Source organism: Schistocerca serialis, chromosome 3 (assembly GCF_023864345.2).
Source record: "Schistocerca serialis cubense isolate TAMUIC-IGC-003099 chromosome 3, iqSchSeri2.2, whole genome shotgun sequence".
Classification (NCBI taxonomy): Eukaryota; Metazoa; Arthropoda; class Insecta; order Orthoptera; family Acrididae; genus Schistocerca; species Schistocerca serialis.
Genome location: NC_064640.1, coordinates 997,692,232 through 997,713,929, shown reverse-complemented (window position 1 = coordinate 997,713,929; position 21,698 = coordinate 997,692,232).

The following is a 21,698-nucleotide window of genomic DNA, read 5'->3' as shown; positions in this document are numbered from 1 at the left end:
TGCACTTGTGTTCGGACATACTTGTACTCTGCCCAGCATTAAAGTCTGATGTTAGCTCCTCCACAGTTCGCCGCCTGTCCTGTTTTACCAGTTTGCCCAGCCTACGACGTCCGACATCTGTAATGAGGGTAGGCCCCCAAATCCCAAGACGTGGTTTCACCTTGGCTTCGCCACGTGTAGAAGACACCACAACACTTCTCGAACACCCGAAAGGTCGTGCAGTTTCCGGAATGCTCGTGTCGAGCCTCTGGGCCATCCCAGTGTGCCCTGGGTCAAACTCAGATAGATCGCGCGCCGTCCCCATTCCACACACGGACAGCACGCTGACTGATACTACGTCACGGGATCGCGAAGGCAGCGAAATCGTGGTACGAAGAACGGTAGTCTCGAGAAGAGACGATTCTGCCTCTGTCGTATTTCGACACGTCCTGGAAGAAGTTCCCCGTTCTTTACACGAAGTCAGACGGTGTCCTCTCACAAACTACCAACAATAAACGCTATTTTTGAACGATAGACTCAGTGCACGGTGTTTCTTTATATACAAAATGCAGCTGGTGTAACTCCTTCGTACTTTTCGAAATATATTCGCTGAATTGCGAATTATGTTAGTCGGTCCGGCTAGTGTGCTCGAGTATGCTAAGGCGACCGGTAGTGATAAGCGGCAAATTCCGGTCCCGCACACTTTCACATGTCGCCGATGGGTCGTACAGCTGTACCTAATGCAGCTGATGTTAAAAATTCATAGGATCGTCAAGTAAAATAGGTCCTACCTACTTCCTGCGGTTGTGCTGAAATGCTGATCATTTGCATAGTCACACTTTCGTACTGGCTATTGGTGGACATAAGACATTATCGACAGCAAGTAAAACTTTTCAAACCACTCCATACTAAACTGCATTGCAGTGATAACAGCATCACATGCGGCGTAATATGTAGTTAGCAGTACGGACCAAAAAGGACTTGTTGATACCTTCCTTTTCTTTCTTAGCGTAGATAACCTCATTTTAAAAGACAGTTATATTTTATTGAATTGGAAATAATACTGTTATTGCGAGAAAAGGACTCGTGTACGATTTGGTCTTATAATAAAGCTGATATAATTCTATTTCCGAGAATAAGAAAGGAGAGCCTTTCTCAGTTTTTATATCACTTGTTTTTACTCTCTTCTCTTGTTATCTGTTCTTATGCTACTCTTCTGGATGTTATCTATACGGGCATAATATCCATTTAAATCTACTTATTGAATAATAAGTTAAGATAAAAAGGAATCTATTGCATTGCTGACTCTTATTTTAATTACAATATTACATTTTAATAGCTCATCTCGTGGAACGGCCGGTGAGCTTTTGTAATCAGAATTAGCTGGCTTGCCCGCGATCTGCTGATCCGCCATTGTGGCCATTTCGATAAGATAGTAATTACTTACATAAATTACATAGAACATGCTTGTTCTATATTGACGAAGTCCGGTTCGTTATTGCGCACAGAAATACGCGCACATATAATTTTAAATTTGACTGTAATGTAGTTATGTTTAACCACGCCTTTTAATTCAAAAGGTAACACTTTGTGTTCAAGTTATTAATTTACAGCGTAAGAGAAAGATATTTTGTGGTCAGATATCTGTAATGAACAGCATTCTCTCTCACCGATGTGACGCGCATTGTATCTTATCTAAAAGCACAATTCGTTAATGAATCGGTCCGACTTTGGACATGATTTAGATAGAAAGATATTTCGTATTTTTTCTCTCACATATAACGGCCGTTACAGGAGCTGTACGAACTGGCATCAGCAGGCTGCCACTTTCCCTCGCTTTCGAACACAGGTGGCGATGCCTGTAATGAGTCAGTGATAGAGTTACTCTACACTCTGATGAGGCAAATTGGTAAACAGCAGTTGCAACGAGGTGTCGATATGACTGAAGTAGCGTTGGCGGTGGAGTGGAACAACATACTGGCTACAGGTGACAAATACCAGGAATGCTGCCGTCCGCGGAAGGACTTCGACGTGATGTAGTGTGTTCAAAGAGGCTGATAGCGGACCAGAGTGGTACGTGTGCCGGTGGAAACATTCAAAGAACAGCGGACGATAGCGGATTTGAATTACTCAGCCTGGTCTTGGCGTTTCGGATTTCAGGAGCGCTACGCTATTGCCGGGGGCCGAAAACTTGACGGTATCTGCTTCTGAAGTCAGGCCAGTTAAGGAATAACTGCATTCTTAACTAATAATAAGTGAGGAGTTAATATGTCAGTAACTGTTATTAGTAAGTAATGTTATTAATGAATTAGCCGGAAATTCTCTGTTTCAAATAGTTAACAAAGTATTCTATAATGTAATTGTGGTGTCACCGCCAGACACCACACTTGCTAGGTGGTAGCCTTTAAATCGGCCGCGGTCCGTTAGTATACATACGTCGGACCCGCGTGTCGCCACTATCAGTGATTGCAGACCGAGCACCGCCACACGGCAGGTCTAGAAACTTCCTAGCACTCGCCTCAGTGGTACAACCGACTTTGCTAGCGATGGTTCACTGACGAAACGCTCTCATTTGCCGAGACGATAGTTAGCATAGCCTTCAGCTACGTCATTTGCTACGACCTAGCAAGGCGCTATTACCAGTTACTATTGATGCTGTAAAACATGTACCGTCAAGAGCGACGTTCACCATTTATGGATTAAAGTTAAGTATTCCACCAGCTACTTCAGTTTTTTCTACAGTCTAATTTCCTTGTCCTGTTCCAGACCTCACGCCAGCCTGCGTGAGCTAAAACGCATGCCTTTCGGCTTCCTCTCATACCGGTGTTGGCTCTCCTGCCAACCCACAACAGTAATACTTGTTATACCCCATTAAATGTTAGTCTCCTTTAATTTCGAAATAAAAGACATATGTAATCCAGCTATAAATAAATCAATAAAACTTAAAAGGTGCACACTATGCCAATTCCGGAAGCCGCACCGAGCGATGTGGCGCAGTGGTTAGCACACCGAACTCGCGTTCGGGAGGACGACGGTTCAAACCCGCCTCCGGATATGTTGATTTGCGTTTTCCGTGATTTCCCTAAATCGCTTCAGGCAAACACCGGGATGGTTCCCTGGAAAGTACACGGCCGACTTCCTTCCCCGTTCTTCCCTAATCCGATGAGACCGATGATCTCTCTGTTTGGTCCCCTCCTTCAAATCAATCAACCAACCAACCGGAAACGGCAAACTAGGTGACATTTGTTTCGGCATATACACTTAAGAGCCAAAGAAACTGGTACACCAGCGTATTAACGTGTAGGGCCCCCGCGAGCACGCAGAAGTGGAGCAACACGACGTGGCATGGACTCGTCTAATGTCTGAAGTTGGGCTGGAGGGAATTGAATCCTGCAAGTCTGTCCATATAGCCATAAGAGTACGAGTCGGTGGAGATCTCTTCTGAACAGCACGTTTCAAGGCATCCCAGATATGCTCAATAATGTTCATATCTGGCGACGCTGGTAGCCAGCGGAAGTGTTTGAACTCGGAAGTGTTCCTGGAGCCATTCTGTAGCGATTCTGGACGTGTGGGCTGTCACATGGTCGTGCTGGAATTGCCCAAATCCTTCGGAATGCACAGTGGATATGAATGGATGCAGGTGACCAGATAGGACGCTGGAGTATGTATCACGTGTCAGAGTCGTATCCAGACGTATCGGGGGATCCCATATCACTCCAACTGCACACGCCCCATGCCGTTACAGAGCTTCCACCAGCTTGAACTTCCCCTGCTGCCATGCAGGGTCCATGGATTACTGAGGTTGTCTCCATACCCGTAGACTCCCATCCGCTCGATACAATTTGAAACGAGGCTCGTCCGACCAGGCAACATGTTTCCAGTCATCAACAGTCCAATAACGATGTTGATGGGCCCACGCGAGACGTAAAGCTTTGTGTCGTGCTGTCATCAAGGGTACACGAGTGGGCATTCGGCTGCGAAAGCCCATATCGATGACGTTTCGTTCAATGGTTCGCACGCTGACTCTTGTTGATATCCCAACACTGAAATCTGCAGTAATTTGCGGAAGTGTTGCACTTCTCTCGCGTTGAATGATTCTCTTCAGTCGTCGTTGGTCCTGTTCTTGCAGGATCTTTTCCCGACCGCAGCGATGTCGGAGAATTGATGTTTTACCGGATTCCTAATATTCACGGCACATTCCAATGGAACCGAACTGCTGAGGTCATCGGGCCCTAGGGTTACACACTACTTAATCAAACTTAAACTAACTTACACTAAGGACAAGAAACACACCCATAATAAAGCCCGTCCGCTGCATTTTCAGTAGCGTTTTTGCTTCGCAACGTACGTTTTATAGCACAGGTCCGCCATCGGGGCTTTGCGTATTCTTGTTTTTATGAAGATTTGTTTCACCTGTTACGTAAGCTTGCTCTTGCTCCTTTGTCCTGTCACACCGCAGCATCCAGAAGATTGCGATTCCATTTCATCACGTGAACATTGGCCACATATTGTTACATCGAGTGTTAGTGAAACCAGAGGTGACACTCTGCGCTGCTTTCCTCAGAACCAGGTGTCCTGACCGTCTTGGCTGTACAATAACTGTTCTTCCTACGAAATTTTGGTTCTGATTTTAGACAAAAGTTAACTTTAATCACTCGTATAAAGACAATGCAATCCTATTTTCTAAACCTTTACTATCAAAATGGCTACAGCGGTGTGTGCTGTTAATCAGTTCACCAAATGGAGCGCTTAATGCGATTTTAGTCAAACTGGAAACGCGGCTATTTTTAGAAGCGCAGGTGGGAGAGCCTTCCTGGAGATTTATTATTTTTCCTTTTAAACACTAATACATTCCTTTTGTACGTAGCCAGTTTTGTGAAAGTATTATCTTCAGTTTTCTAACTGTGAGCACCTGCAACTTAGTTTATTGGGATTTGACTGGGTGATCTTCGAAGACAATGTCTTAAAGTTAACAGGAAAAATCTATGGAAATGAGTTAAATATCGTTCTGATCAGCTCGCATTTTCAACAGGAAATAGCCCGGACCAAAAATGTAACTAACATGCAAGTCATGCAGACTTGGTGAGGGAAATAGTGATTATAGAGGAATTGTGGTATATAAGCAAGAATCTTTTCCATCCGCAATTTGTGAATGAAAGATCAGACAGATGATCAGTGACATATGTAACAACGCCACGAACCTAGAGGCTATACATGATCGATATTTCCTATATTCAGTGCTGTATCATTGAGCAGATTTAACCTGCAGTGTAATAATTTTTTCAACTATTCTAATTTCTGCATAGGAGATGACAGTTAACGCTCGTAAGATAATGTATGTTATAATAAAAGTATTTTGAGTACTACACAATCCCATGTTCTCTAAACGGTTGAATCACCGACAACAGTCGAAAGAGACGAGATGATTCAAACGTTTGATGACCAGCTTACCGTAACTACGCCTTTAGTGAGGAACACTTGGACTCTAGGGGAACTGAGGCATCCTGGCACATGAAAAATTTTTGTCACCATTTACGTACATGGTGTTAATCTTCCGATAACTGAGAATGAATTTCAGAGCAAATAACTTTTTGTCTCAGTATTATGCAACGAAGTCACGGTGTTCCTTAACTCATCACAGGAAAAAAAGAATGAGGCAATGGTTTTTTTTTTTGCCTTTGAAAACACATAGCATTCAAAACAGACAATTCAATCCAAAGGCACATTCCAAAAATAACAAAAAACACAGATATCTACCAAAAAGCAGGAATATACCAACTATAGTGCAACACGTGATGGAAGGTATATAGGACATTTGAGAGAAAATAACCACAAACCTACTACAAGAGAGAATGATAAAAAAATAATTGGAATAAATAATGAAAGACATCTCCTAACATAACAGGACAATTATCATATATACAAAACAAAGGCTGAAAAGAAACTACTACTAAATGACCAAGTAAATATGACTAACAACTCACTGTTTACACTGAATAATCATATAATAGACAAATCCTAACAAATGATTACACATCTGATTCCTCTCATAAGAATATACAGGAAAATATAATGATAATAATAATAATAATAATAATATTAAGAATAAATGAATGAATAAGAATAGTAATAAAAATAAAATAATTTTTATTTTATTAAGAAATCTCTCTCCCTCTCTAATACACACACACACACACACACACACACACACACACACACACACACACACACAACATTTGGTTGGTAACACTTAGAAAAACAAATGAAACTCTGTATTAAAAAGATGGCAGTTACAGTGATGTGTAACGTAAACAGTGAACTGTAAGTGAGCTGTAAGATGTCCACATGGTTGCCAGATAAGAAAAAGCAGTTTGCTTAGATGCAATGAATTAGAAGTTACCTGTAAATACCTTTCCATTTGATAAAAAAACGTTAAGGGACTGTTTTTAAATCTATAACTTAGATGTGAAACCATAACCTATGTGTAAAAATGGACATATCATGTAATATTTCAGGACATCCACACAAGATGCCCTGTATAAAAGGCGAAACGCGTCTGGGTGCATAATTAAAAATAATGTGCAGCATGCAAAAAAGGCATTTTCTTTCAAACAATTGCAATTTATAAGAGAAAGCTTTGTAAGAGCACGTTTTCGGATGGAAGAACAAGAAATTGTTGAAAACATCAGTATGTGCTGACGGAGAGGGGAGAATTCCTTTTACCAGGAAGTACGGTAACTGAGCCGCAACGAGAGGTGGGATTAAATTTTTAGTTGTGAAAAATCACTCAACCTTCTCTGTTGCCGTTTGTAATTGTGGTAGCATCGAAATTTGTCAGTCAGCGACGAAAACTTCCGTCGCTCTTCCAGAACAATTCGTAATCTTTCACTCGGCTGAATAAAAGACCGCCAGCCGGGGTGGCCGAGCAGTTCTAGGAGCTACAGTCTCGAACCGCGCCACCGCTACGGTCGCAGGTTCGAATCCTGCCTCGGGCATGGATGTGTGTGATGTCCTTAGGTTAGTCAGGTTTAAGTAGTTCTAAGTTCTAGGGGACTGATGACCTTAGACGTTAAGTCCCATAGTGCTCAGAGCCGTTTGAATAAAAGACCACGTATAGTTAGTTATTCGGTTTAGTAATGAAGACGATCGATCATGTATAAATAAATAGATAGGTAGGTAGGTAGGTAGATAGGTAGAGTGCCATTCATTTTGTATCAGCTACAATTTTTTGCGGTCCTGCGGAGATTGTGAGTCGGTCGAAGTGATAAAAGTTGAAATGACAATGACTGATCAGTATTTTAGCCAGACACCATATCTATTATACAAGTACTTTCCATTTATAATAAAGTTGCGGCTGTTCACGACGAAATCGGACAAATTCCTGGCTAAATAATGGCAATATCGACGGTACGGTATATTGAATCCCAGCAGACAAATCAATAAAACATTACATGGTCTCTCGTCCTCCGTAATCATGCGTTATTTCCCTTTGGGAGCTTAAAGTTTCCGTCTTATACTTCTATCAATAAAGTATTTTTTACACTCGTCGTCTAAGTTCACCTTAAAGATTCATTCTATCGTAACCTCGCATATTTCACATAATAGTTCGATACAGGAAGCACAGCTGTCGGATGCTTGTAAGAATTTAGTTTGCAGTATGGTGAAATTATCGTTCAAGTAAATATCAAGAGCACTCTCGTACCAATACGTCAAAGGAATGAGTACGCATTGGAAAAAGTCGCAGTCGCGTATGATCTGATGTCACGAAATGATGATGATAAACAGAATGAAACTTTACTGAGACTGAGTGGCTATTCAGTAGTATATGACTAAAAATACTACCGGGATACATTTAATAATCATTCTATATGCGATTTAAGTCAATTACAGTAGTCAATAGTGCCGGTCGTGGTGGTCTTGCGGTTCTAGGCGCTCAGTCCGGAACCGCGCGACTGCTACGGTCGCAGGTTCGAATCCTGCCTAGGGCATGGATGTGTGTGATGTCCTTAGGTTAGTTAGGTTTAAGTAGTTCTAAGTTCTAGGGGGCTGATGACCACAGATGTTAAGTCCCATAGTGCTCAGAGCCATTTGAACCATTTGAGTAGTCACTAGTGTTAGATGAAACATTTACACATTATCCCTATAACAACTCCTGCTATGTATGCTTGAATTGACCAGTGACAAAATTCTTCTATAGATATTCAGTAAATTATCACACAAAAATGAGTAGGTGCAAAAGCCTCGTAGTACACACGGCCTGCAATTCAGCATACAATAACAGCTACTTTCCTAAATGGCACAATCTGCGCCTAATGAGACAGAAAAACGATACTAAACCCAACATAAATTAGATAAATTAAGAAAGTACGTTTAACGTAATCTAAGTATTCACAAAGACCTCAGCAGAATTATGTTGACTACAAAGAACGACGTTCGTCAACCCCCATGTTACCCCTGTTAAGATCAAACAGAGTTCTTCACTAGAGAGAAAACAGCGTTCCTCAGATTATATCACGAAAACTCTGACAAATCAATCGGAACGCTCTTCTCTACCCGTCAAGGTTCCGTATTTTATTATTTTTATAACTTTGGCATTAATGTTTCTTACGACTATACACATTAGACAGAAAATCTCGCAGTGCTCTTCATTTTGACATGCTGATACTGCCAAATTTAGCGCCAGAAGTTTCATTAGCGTTAATGCTGGCTTCTGATTCACTCGATGCTTCCATACATGCTGCTCGGCGCGTAATGTTGTGCTCACACCGATGGCACGTTCGGAAACATTTGTTGGGACAATGCCTATTTCCACCACTGCCGCCGGCCGCGGTGGTCTCGCGGTTAAGGCGCTCAGTCCGGAACCGCGCAACTGCTACGGTCGCAGGTTCGAATCCTGCCTCGGGCATGGATGTGTGTGATGTCCTTAGGTTAGTTAGGTTTAAGTAGTTCTAAGTTCTAGGGGACTGATGACCACAGATGTTAAGTCCCATAGTGCTCAGAGCCATTTGAACCATCCACCACTGCCAAGTCGGGGTACCGACACCTCGTTTCCTCTGGACGTAAGTCAGCACACCATTCTTACGACGAAACTGACTCTACTCTCCCGACATAATACTACGGTTCCGAGCAACTCTTTGAAATAAAGTTCAAATAAAAACTCCGGGAAAGAAATGTACACCACCTCACAGTTAAAAAAAGAAGACATTTTGCAGGTCACGAAGTTACCACGTGTGGGACTGTTTACTGCTGCTGCGGAAATGTGACTTTCATGGAGATGGCACAGTTTACAAACTCTGTGTAATAGGCAGGGCCGCGCGGGATTAGCCGAACGGTCATAGGCGCTACAGTCATGGACTGTGCGGCTGGTCCCGACGGAGATTCGAGTTCTCTCTCGGGCATGGATGGGTGTGTGTGTGTGTGTTTGTCCTTAGGATAATTTAGGTTAAATAGTGTGTAAGCTTAGGGACTGATGACCTTAGCAGTTAAGTCCCACAAGATTTCACACACATTTGAACATTTACAAGCTAGTCTTAGCGTTCGTGTAATTTTCGTGGTTGAAAAATATTATCTGCTACACACCTATGTACGACTTTGTAAAGCATTGTTTGCCGGAAGTACTACTCTTCACATTCGTGCGTCTTTAGTAACTGTTGTCTCCTCAAGATATGGTGCTGATTAAGGTTTGCCGTGTTTTCCATGAGTCGATTAAGGTGATGACTGATATGGTTCGTTAGAATTACGACGATACGAAGACGTGGCTTTTCATATTTCTCAAATCGAAGTACTGCCAGAGGCAAACGCCACTCATAGTGGAAAAAAGAAAAAAATATCGGTGTATTGAGTAACTGACGTCGGAGCTGGATATATAACCGTCCAGATAATTAACTAAACTGCAAAGCTACGTACGTAATTAACCACAAATGATGTAACTACCTGACGCGTTAAGATTCTGTGTGGAAACTGAATCCGAACTCGCTACTACCAGGTCAACTAGCGAGAAATTTTCCACGAAAAGTTAAGATGAAAGTGGGAGGATGATCAGTGTTTAACGTCTTGTCACCAAGTAGGTCATTAGCGATTGAGTTCAGTCTTTAATTGCAAGTATGGGTAAGATAACTGCCGTAACGTAAACAAACGTATTGTGTTCTACAAGATTGTAGCATCAGTTCAAAGAGGCTTGAACCTCTCCAATATTTTCCGAGTTTCCCGCTCTCATGTGCTACCAGATTACACAACCTCCCACCCAATGTTTTCGAAGTGGTTCACCGTCTAGGCCAACTCATGAAAAAAGGCGCTTTGCGTTTGTGGTTAACTCTTGTATATTCTGTAAATACTGTAATTGTCCCCAATCATGTCACCACGTTTATGGACGAATACTTGGAGAGTAGTCTCTTTGCAGGTTTTGGCAGAAACCGTGACTACGAAGTCATTGTGTCATTTACTCTTTACCTTCACTGAAAACCTGAATCTGGATAATTGGATTTGGATAACCAAACGCGCGTCCGGGAACTCTCATTTCTTATTGTTAGGATTCTACGTTCTACACGCAGCTGTTGAGAGTCAAATAATTACTCTTACCAGTCACACGTAGTCTCAAAAATTCACGACAGACGACATATTGTTTAAAGAGTGGTACCATGGAACTGCCAACTCTGTTGCAATGTATATTAGTTCACGTACAACCAGCCTCTGCAAAAGCGACGATCTTCGTCACCTAAGTACTGTGAATAATTATGCAATACAAAAGCTTTTGGTGATTACAATACCCCTTTCGTTTAGTACATGGAAGCTGCACAACACTTTTTACAGAAACTATTTTGGGCATATTGTTTGTAAATAAGCGTTCTTCTAATTTCACAGTTAGAGCTGCAATCGGCAGCAGAGGAGATCTGAGAATGGTGGCTGCTGACATGTAGTTTTCTAGACAGATGCTGGAGTGTTCGAGCTAGCGCCCCACGTGTTGAGTGCTGCGTGCTCTCCACTCCTTCCATACGCGCTATTTCTGTTGCTGCATCGGAAGTATCCTCTTTAAAGACGCGCATGCCATCGACCTTGGCTGAGTCAATTACTCTAAATAATTTCTCTGCTTTCTAATTATCTTCGCCTGGCGACACCGGCACTCCTAGAACACCACTGTCAGCTGTAAATACCAGTATACAGGCTGTTTAAGATAAGAAATTTTTCTCTGTAACTTAGAAAATAATAAGTGAAAAATGGAATATTTAAGTAAGAAACGTTACTCTTTCTGCTGAGTTAAGAACATAATTTATTTATTTTCCGGAAAGTTACAGCAAAGAATTAGAATACTTTAAACAGAAAATTTTTAGGGATCCGTACACAATCGGTAAAAACGGAACCGTTATAGAATCACTTTGTTGTCTGCCTGCCTGTCTAAGTGTTAAAAACACTTTCCCTCAGGAGCAGGTAGAATTATCAATTTGAAATTTGTCACGTACTAAGGACTCTTGGCCCTCGGCGGTGTAAAAAATTAAAGCTTCTAATGCAATGCAATCAAAAGATAGGCCGTTTAGGTCGTATTGTTTCATAATAGAAAACTCACTCATCAAAACCTATAGAATACTTCCCATTGACGTAGAAACATGAATTTTTTTTTTCAAGAAGCAAGGTTTCGCAGTACAAAAAAAGTAAAATAATCCGGGATTGTCAATTTGTAATTATACCACATGATTTTTTTTGTCATTTCTTATCAAACTGACTCTGTCTCGCCGTCTGTTAAGACTGTTTTCTCTCAGCACCTGGTACATGTATCAACTTGAAATTTCTGTTGTGTACTAAGGTCTATGTTTCTTTGGCGGTATAATAACGTAATCTTCTAAGACAGTGAAAGCAAAAGATACGCCCATTTATGTCACAAATTTCGATACTTGCAGACTGACTCATCAAAACCTATAGGTCACTTCCCTATGATCTAAAATCATGAAATTTGGCAAGAAGCGAGGTTTCACTATACACGCAAAGGAAAAATTAGAAATTCGTGAATTTGTAATTATATCGTATGAAAAAAAGATTTCTTTTGCCGTTTATTATCCATCGTCAAACTTGAAATGAAAACATTCTCGAAAGTCTTTGAATCACTGGAACCGATATCTTGCAGTATCGATATCCAGAGAGAGAGAGAGAGAGAGAGAGAGAGAGAGAGAGAGAGATAGAGAGAGAGAGAGAGAGAGAGAATAGGCGATTTCAAATAATTTGTTAGAGAAATTATTACAGACCGCAGCTGATAAGAAAATCATCGACACTGAACTCGCATTATGTGCAGTTGATCTCTGAAGCAGAGCACCTCTCTCTCAAGGCGGGAACGGGCCACGGACTTCTTGGTGACTATCTCCCATAATTTCTGCTCGTCAACCACTTGTTACCCTACTTCGGAAGCTAATTTTTGAACATATAGATTGATCTAAGTTGACCTTGATGCCATGTTTTCGGTATTTTACAATTCTTAGCATATTCTCCTAAATATCTTACGGAGAGTTCTGTGATTAGGCACCCATACTACAAGCTTAAATCATAGCTGCTTGCTCGCTAGTCTTTCCTTGTGGATCGTGGGTACGTTTCTCCATTGCCCTATCACTACCCTGCTTGAGGTTACTCACACTGTCATGGGCACCGTATTTATAAGACTTAGTTTTCGCAAGCCTGATTTAAGCATTTCCCGCGATTCGGAGCGAGTTTAGCGTACGAGGTGCCAAATATTTGGATTGCGTTAGGTGTCATATTTGACCGTCGTAGTCCTGGTAATTGAAAGATCGCCAGATCAATCAGTAACTGTTTAATCAATGGAAACTGAGAGAACTGTTTTGGAAGCTCTTCTGCGAGTAATGGAAAACATAGTATACTCTTCCGTTATTTGTGCTATGTTGGTCGGTACGAGGAACGTCACACCGTATCACAACTTTATTTTTTAATTTTTCGATGGCTCGTTTAACATAAATGCAGAAAAATGTATGACAGCTAGCGGCAGTAATGTGTTTTCTGGATTTTTTTCTTGTTACATTTCTACGCACCGAATCCGTTTCAGTTCGGTATGAAAACTGTTCCTTCGATTTACGTATTCTGACATGTCCACCTATTTTGAAGTACGCAATGATCCAATAGATGTTCTCTTTGTTGTAAATTTAGAAGTCCTCTCGGACACCTGTTGCTTCCCTTGTACGTATAGCCGTTTCCAACGGAACGCAATTGACGCTCTTTTCTCATATCCGACTACACGCCTTCCGTGCAGGCTGGAACTTCTAGAGACCGTAAATTATTCCGATAAAGTGTTTCCGCAGAAGAAAGTTCTTCCGTGTTCACTAGCAACGAACACGACAGTTAATCGATCTGCATGTTTCCTTTCCTGCAACAGGCTAGTGGTATCGCAGAAACAGCTGGATGCGGCAAATTCGCGTCTGCCGATGTGAACACAACTAAACACTCTTTAACAAATGAATCTAAAATTAATATTAATCTTGAGAGTAACAGCAGCTTGCTGTTCTTTCTCGTGGCATACTGTGATCATGGATGAAGAGCAACAAACGGAAAGCCTTTGATATAGTGCCCCACTGTTGACAGTTAACGAAGGTTCGAGCACACGGAAGAGGTTCTCAGATAGGCGAGTGACTCGAAGACTTCTAACAAGGGAACCTCCCCATCGCACCCCCATCAGATTTAGTTATAAGTTAGCACAGTGGATAGGCCTTGAAAAACTGAACACAGATCAGTCGAGAAAACAGGAAGAAGTTATGTGGAACTATGAAAAAAAAAAAAGAAAAATATGCAAACTGAGTAGTTCATGCGCAAGATGAGCAACATCAAGGTCTCTCTGAGCTGAGGAGCGCCGTGGTCCCGTCGTTAGCGTGAGCAGCTGCGGAACGAGAGGTCCTTGGTTCAAGTCTTCCCTCGAGTGAAAAGTTTACTTTCTTTATTTTCTCAAAGTTATGATCTGGCCGTTCATTCATTGACTTCTCTGTTCACTGTATAAAGTTTAGTGTCTGTGTTTTGCGACCGCACCGCAAAACCGTGCGATTAGCAGACGAAAGGACGTGCCTCTCCAATGGGAACCGAAAACAATTGATTTCAAGGTCATAGGTCAACCGATTCCTCTGCAGGAAAACACGTCTGATATATTCTATACGACACTGGTGACGGCATGTGCGTCACATGACAGGAATATGTTGTCGACCCACTTAACTTGCACACTAGGCGAATGGATAATAAGATTCTTCTACCTTGCCCGATTTAGGTTTTCTTGTGGATGTGATAATCACTCCCAAAAAGTGATGAAAACATAAGAATTTGTCACATAAACTGCAACAAATGAATGCAACAGTTTCACAGTCGCACAGTTTTCCCTGTGCTCTGTCAAAACATATGTTTTTTACGTTATCAAAGGTTTCCGTGTGTAGACCGTCAAATCCTGCATATGTCCAAGCAAATCTGAACATATCCTGCAATTTTGGATAGCGAAGTTGATTATGTGTGAGTGCCTGAACTTCGATAATTGTCTGAAAATAAAAAATTAAACTTTTCACTTGAGAGAAGACCTGAACCAAGGACCTCTCATTCTGCAGCTGCTCACGCTAAGCACGGGACCACGGCGCTCTTGCGCATACACTATCCATAATGTTGCTTATTTTGCGCATGGACTACTCAGTTTGTATATTTTGCTTATTTTTTTCATAGTTCCACACAACTTCTTCCTGTTTTCTCGATTGATCTGTGTTCAGTTTTTCAAGACCTATCCCTGTGCCAACTTATAACTAAATCTGAGGGGGTTGTGATGGGGAGGTTCCCTTGTAAGCAATAGAAACAGTAAGCTGTCCTGGACGGCGAGTATTCAACGTAGACAATTTTATCGTTGGAAATGCCCCAAGGAAATGTAATAGGACCATCCTCGTTCTCTCTATCATAAGCGATCTTACAGACAGTGTGAGCAGCTGTGTGCCACTGTACTGCAAGGGAAGTGTTGTTGTTGAATGAAAGTAGCAGAATATACATGGAATTTCTGTTTGGTGCCATAAATGGCAGCTTGCCCTAAATGTTGAAAAATGTAAGTTAATGAATACGAGTAGAAAAAATAACCTTTAATGTTCGAATACCGTATTAGTGCTGTACTGCTTGACAGTGTTACGTCGATTAAGTATACAGGGTGGTCCATTGATAGTGACCGGGCCAAATATCTCACGAAATAAGCATCAAACGAAGATACTACAAAGAACGAAACTCGTCTAGCTCGAAGGGGGAAACCAGATGACGCTGTGGTTGGCCCGCTAGATGGCGCTGCTATAGGCCAAACGGATATCAACTGCGTTCTTTTTTTAAAAATAGGAACCCCCATTTTTATTAAATATTCGTGTAGCACGTAAAGAAATGTGAATGTTATAGTTGGACCACTTTTTTCGCTTTGTGATAGATGGCGCTGTAATAGTCACAAACGTATAAGTACGTGATATCAGGTAACATTCCGCCTGTGCGGACGGTATTTGCTTCGTGTTAAAATGGACCGTTTACCAATTACATAGAAGGTCGGTATCGTGTTGATGTATGGATATTGTGATCAAAATGCCCAACGGGCGTGTGATATGTATGCTCCTCGGTATCCAGGACGACATCATCCAAGTGTCAGGACCGTTCGCCGGGTAGTTACATTATTTAAGGAAACAGGAAGTGTTCAGCCACATGTGAAACGTTAACCACGACCTGCAACAAATGATGATGCCCAGGTAGGTGTTTTAGCTGCTGTCAGGGGCTAATCCAGACATCAGTAGCAGACAAATTGCGCGAGAATCGGGAATCTCAAAAACGTCGATGTTGAGAATGCTACATCAACATCGATTACACCCGTACCATATTTCTATGCACCAGGAATTGCATGGCGACGACTTTGAACGTCGTGTACAGTTCTGCCACTAGGCACAAGAGAAATTACGGGACGATGACAGATTTTTTGCACGCGTTCTATTTAGCGACGAAGCATCCTTCACCAACAACGGTAACGTAAACCGACGTAATATGCACTACTGGGCAACGGAAAATTGACGATGGCTGCGACAAGTGGAACATCAGAGACGTTGGCGGGTTAATGTATGGTGCGGAATTATGGGAGGAAGTATAATTGGCCCCCATTCTATCGATGGCAATCTAAATGGTGCAATGTATGCTGATTTCTTACGTAATGTTGTGCCGATGTTACTACAAGATGTTTCATTCTATGACAGAATGGCGATGTACTTCCAACATGATGGATGTCCGGCACATAGCTCGCGTGCGTTTGAAGCGGTATTGAATAGCATATTTCATGTCAGGTGGATTGGTCGTCGAAGCACCATACCATGGCCCGCACGTTCACCGGATCTGAGGTCCCCGGATTTCTTTCTGCGGGGAAAGTTGAAGGACATTTGCTATCGTGATCCACCGACAACGCCTGACACCATGCGTCAGCGCATTGTCAATGCATGTGCGAACATTACGGAAGACGATCTACTCGCTGTTGAGAGGAATGTCGTTATACGTTTTGGCAAATGCATTGAGGTTGATGGACATCATTTTGAGCATTTATTGCATTAAAGTGGTATTTACAGGTAATCACGCTGTAACAGCATGCGTTCTCAGAAATGATAAGTTCTCAAAGGTACGTTATCACATTGTAACAACCGAAATAAAATGTTCAAACGTACCTACGTTCTGTATTTTAATTTAAAAAAACCTACCTGTTACCAACTGTTCGTCTAAAATTGTGAGCCATATGTTCGAGACTATTACAGCGCCATCTATCACAAAACGAAAAAAGTGATCCAACTAAAACATTCATATTCCTTTACGTACTACATGAATATGTAATAAAAAATGGGGGTTCCTATTTATAAAAACGCAGTTGATATCCGTTTGACCTATGGCAGCGCCATCCAGCGGGCCAGCCATACCGCCATCTGGTTTCCCCCTTCGAGCTAGACAAGTTTCGTTCTTTGTAGTTTTTTCGTTTGTCGCTTATTTCGTGAGATATGGACCACCCTGTATAGGCGTTACGTTAGACAGTGGTATGAAGTGGAACGAGCCCATCGGACTGTAGTAGCGAAGGTGAATGGCATACTTTGGTTTATTGGGAGAGTTCGGGGAAAGTGCAGCTCGTCTGTAAAGGAGATTCCGTACAGAACACTTGTGCGACCCATTCTTGAGTACTGCTACAGTGCGATCCCCACCATGTCCGATTACAGGAAGACATCGAAGCGACGCAGAGACATGCTGCTAGATTTGTTTCGGTGGGTTCGATCAATGTTACGCAGTTGCTTTTAGAACTGAAACACGACTCTATGGAGGGAAGACCACGTCGTTTTCGCGAAACGCTATTGAGAAAAGTAAGAGAACCGTCATCTGATGCTGACTGCAGAAAGATTCTACCGCCACCGAAGTACATTTTGCGTAAGGACAGAAAAGACAGTATAAGACAAAATAGGGCTCGTAAGAATGCAGATAGATGGTGTTTTTTTTTTTTTCTCGCTCCATTTGCGAGGGCAGCAGTGAAGTGAATCATTAGCAGTAGCATAAGGTACCGTCCGCCGCGCATTGTACGGTGGTTTCTGGAGTATGTATGTAAAAGTAGATGTTTTAATACCATTTTTTGCTCGCGAAGGTAAAATGACTGAGCTATGGTCCTAAATCTTCACCTACCTACTTAAGTGACTGCACAGCATTGTAATCGATGCTGTTTTCCCGAAAAATGTTCCTATTAATTTACAAAAATCCATTAAAATATTAACCCTTAAGATTAACTGAAAATATGTTACTACATTAGTTGTCTTCAAATGACTAAAAGCGTATGGTGAAAAAAATTTAACTGTACCAGAAAACGTTCATTTATACGATATAGAGAGTGGTGAAAGAAAGGGAGGTTATGAGTGGGAATTAGTGACCTCCAGCGGCACAAGGCATTTTGGTAATGCAATGCTGAAAGTTGAAAATGTATGTCGGACCGGGACTCTAACCCATATCTACCGCATCTCATGGTGCTAGCTCTAACCGCTTGGATCATCCGGACACGATCGCTGACCGACTCACACTTCCTACTGTAGCGTCCATCGTCCATTAACCTCTACTCGCAAATTATTGATTCCCGTAAGAGTTCGGACGATATTAGTGCATCCGCACTGAAGCAAACATCAAAGAGCCGCCTTTTTCTTACAGATATGTATATATTTGAGTAGTGTTTGATCTGTCGGACAGTAATGGGCAATTGAACTCCATCACTCGACTTTTGATTGGCAAAATGAGAATACTGCTTCAGTTTATGCTTCAGCAATGGCAGCTTAAGTTGTAGCCGGTGGACGCAGTGTTACAGCACACGTTGTTAAGCAACAGAAAGCCGTTAGAAGCAACGTGCAACGTGCGACATAACTCCTACCCTACATATTGGGTGCATCTGAATAACAACCTCCACAACAGGCAGACTTCGGAATCTGCCCGTCCATCAGGCGATCCCACAAACCAGATTTCAACAAAACAAAAAATCCAGTAATACGTAATACGTGAGCAAGAGCGATGTGTGTCGATGCTTACGAGGCCTGCAATTTTGCCCGTTGCGTTACCCATCGACTACGTCTGGGAACTTTTCAGTAGACGACTCTTTCGTCACGTTTGTATCGAACATTTCCATACAACGACATCGAGGTAAATTCTCTAGGAACATATCCAGATCACTTTTTTACCACAAGATAACGTTTAGAGGGACTGAACCTTAAAATACAACACGTGTGACACAAGAAATGTGTAGCTAAATTCAGATGTTCCAAACGACAGATGACTCATGTCTGCAACCACAGATGAAGCATCGAAAAATTGCACAATATGACATTGTACTATCTGCCATTAAAGAATATATAAAATAGCTGAAACCATAAACGCGTCAAAGGAAAGAACACTCTATATTTAGCCATGAGGGAGAATTTCATAAGAGTTGCAGTGCCTTTGTTCATCGATTTGTTATTGCGGCTTCGTCATCCACCACATCTCATCAGAACTGAAACAGCACAGGATGGTGTCCTGTGGCTTTGCACTACCAAGGATTTTTAAAAGTCTAAAAATACCTGTGGAGCTAATTTCATCTCCAGATAAGACTATGGCCAACGTTAGGTGAGATGCAAAAGGAATTCTTCACATTGATTACCATACAAAAGGGACCCCACTAGCTGGTGAATGCTACGAAAGTATTTACGATGAACCGGACATAAAAATACGTAATATCCGTTCCAAATTAGGAGAGAAAAGCTCTTAAAAATTTATGACGTTTATTTTTCCTTCTCAGTTTCATATTTACTACGTTTTCTAGCGCAAATAGTATGCTGCTTCTTCACATCGGGATTCTTTAAAAACATTTTCTGAAAATGGTGAACAAAAATCGAAATAACAAGACTGGTCTTTACGGTGGATGGAGTAGTGTCAGGGGAAATGCTGACGTAATCGGCGCTCGGCGCTACCAACAGAAACTGAACATTTAGCTTTACCTCGCAATTTTGACATTGCAACTGCTAGATCGCTGGCGTTGGCAGAAATGAAGAAAGAAGGAAAAAAAAGGCAAGGCGACTGGAAGTGTTGCGGACAAATCCGATGTGTGACCAAACCAAAAGACGGTCCCATGTAACACCTTTTATTGGGTCACTTACTTGCAGTTAGCATTGTTAGCAAAGTGGTTATTATTGCTCTAAGGGGGCGGCAGGCTGATAACTTGTTGGTGTACAGAATAGCTAATAATAAGTCAATACTTAAATATGCAGCTCTAAAACTGGCAGTGCATTTACAATGTGCAGCCAATACTTTTATAGGCAGATACGTCGTTAATTTTTCGATCGATGTATCGATAATTTTCTTCAATATACCGTGATTTGATGATAATGTTTCTTAAAATATCTATATATCGGATTCACGATATTTTTTAAAATGTTATTACTCCATCGCGCTGCTGTAGTTTATCCGACCCGCGGCGTAACTCGACAGCCCCTGTAACAGGACACTACGTTAGTAAGTGTAGTTCCTGTATAAACACGACGTGTTGCTTACGCAACTACATAAGTATGAAGATGATCGAGTGTGATCGGAGCTAAACCATACTGTAAAAAATGGTGCAGCTGAGATGGAAAAATAAAAGATAAATTTTTTTAAAAAATACAAAAAGTTGTTGAATTCTTTCGTGATGAAAATTGTGACTCTATCGAAAACTGAATTGCCTTGGAGGTAAGCACCTTCGCACAAACTTATTTGCAACAGACTGAAAAGTACGAGATGAACTTCAATATACCCTTTACAAAACACAAAGTTCGAAAACAAAAACAATATTTGAAAAATATGAATATATGCGAATATGGAGCTCCATCAACTGTGAAATGGAATCACGACAACGAAAATTTGTGCCGGATATCCCGCTAATCGCGAGCGGTCGCCTTACTATTTGGCTATCCGAGCTCGACTCACGGAAAAGACCCAGACTTCCATATGTCGTCAGCCATGTGTCTCCAACGGGCACTCGTACGTCCACTTTGTATATGTCCTTACAGGGGAGACATTTCAATTGAAAGTCCCTTTCCCGGTGTTGGCGGAAAAATATGATACTGCAGTGCCCGTATTGTTCAGAAGTACGACATGCATACATGTGCGAAGGAAAATTGCATCGTATTTCTTAACAACACAGGCACTGCTGTATCTTAAAAACTATGTTAGTTTCGGTGTGTCGGTAGACACAAAAAATTTGAGTATTAAGTACGCAGCAAAGTACTCATGTCTTTATGTATATTACACGTCGAAAACCTTATTTCGATGTCTGGAACAGTTTACAGAACATTTGTTTTGTTATCTTTTCGTAAAACATCGTGCACGAATCTTTTCATCTTCAACATGAAAACGAACGTGATGCTGCTGTTATTAGGTCCACGGAATGGAATGTTGTGGCAGGAACATGACTTTATCAGTCTGTAACATCCTTGATCTATTCGTGTACTTGTAGCAAAACAGTGTAAATTCCTGTTCCTTATTATTCCACCACGCTGCTGTAGTTCATCAGCACTGCGGTGTAGCTTCACAGTACCTGCAACAGTTTTACAAAAACTCTGAATTCCGGTAAACATCGTTAGGACAGACGTAACTTAGAGCTGGAAGTGCGGCGAGACGAGGTGAAACAGCGGCAGTTATTAGCGTGTGGACCGTGCGCCAGCAGCGTTCGCGGCGCTGAGAATCGACGCGTGAGCCAGCTACATTGTCTCTCCTGCCATTCGGTGGTGGCCCGCGCGGGCTAAAATAGCCACGGGGAAGAATGGTTGGCCGGTGATCGACTGGGGCAGTCCACTGCGCGGACCCACCTCGGCCGAGATAATCTCGGCGCATCAGACGCGCCCACTGCCACAACACACGCTTTCCCTACGTTTATTTTCAAGCCCTGCAGTCATTGACATTGCGCGCACGCGACACGGCCAAAATGTCGCTACATTAGTCGGATGTACTCTCGACTCGCTAGCGAAATATGATCCAAATATCTACAGTTTACTTTAGATTTGCAGAAGGATTTTGACGCCGTTCCTCACAAACGAGTCCTTACAGTCATCGAGTTAAACAGAATTAATATCTGGCGTTCCCCGAGGATGTGTTACTGTGTCTCCAAAATCGTTTATATATATCAGGAACGACATATCTCAGCAGTCCTCCAAGATTGTTTGCGGATGATGCTGTCATTTACTGTC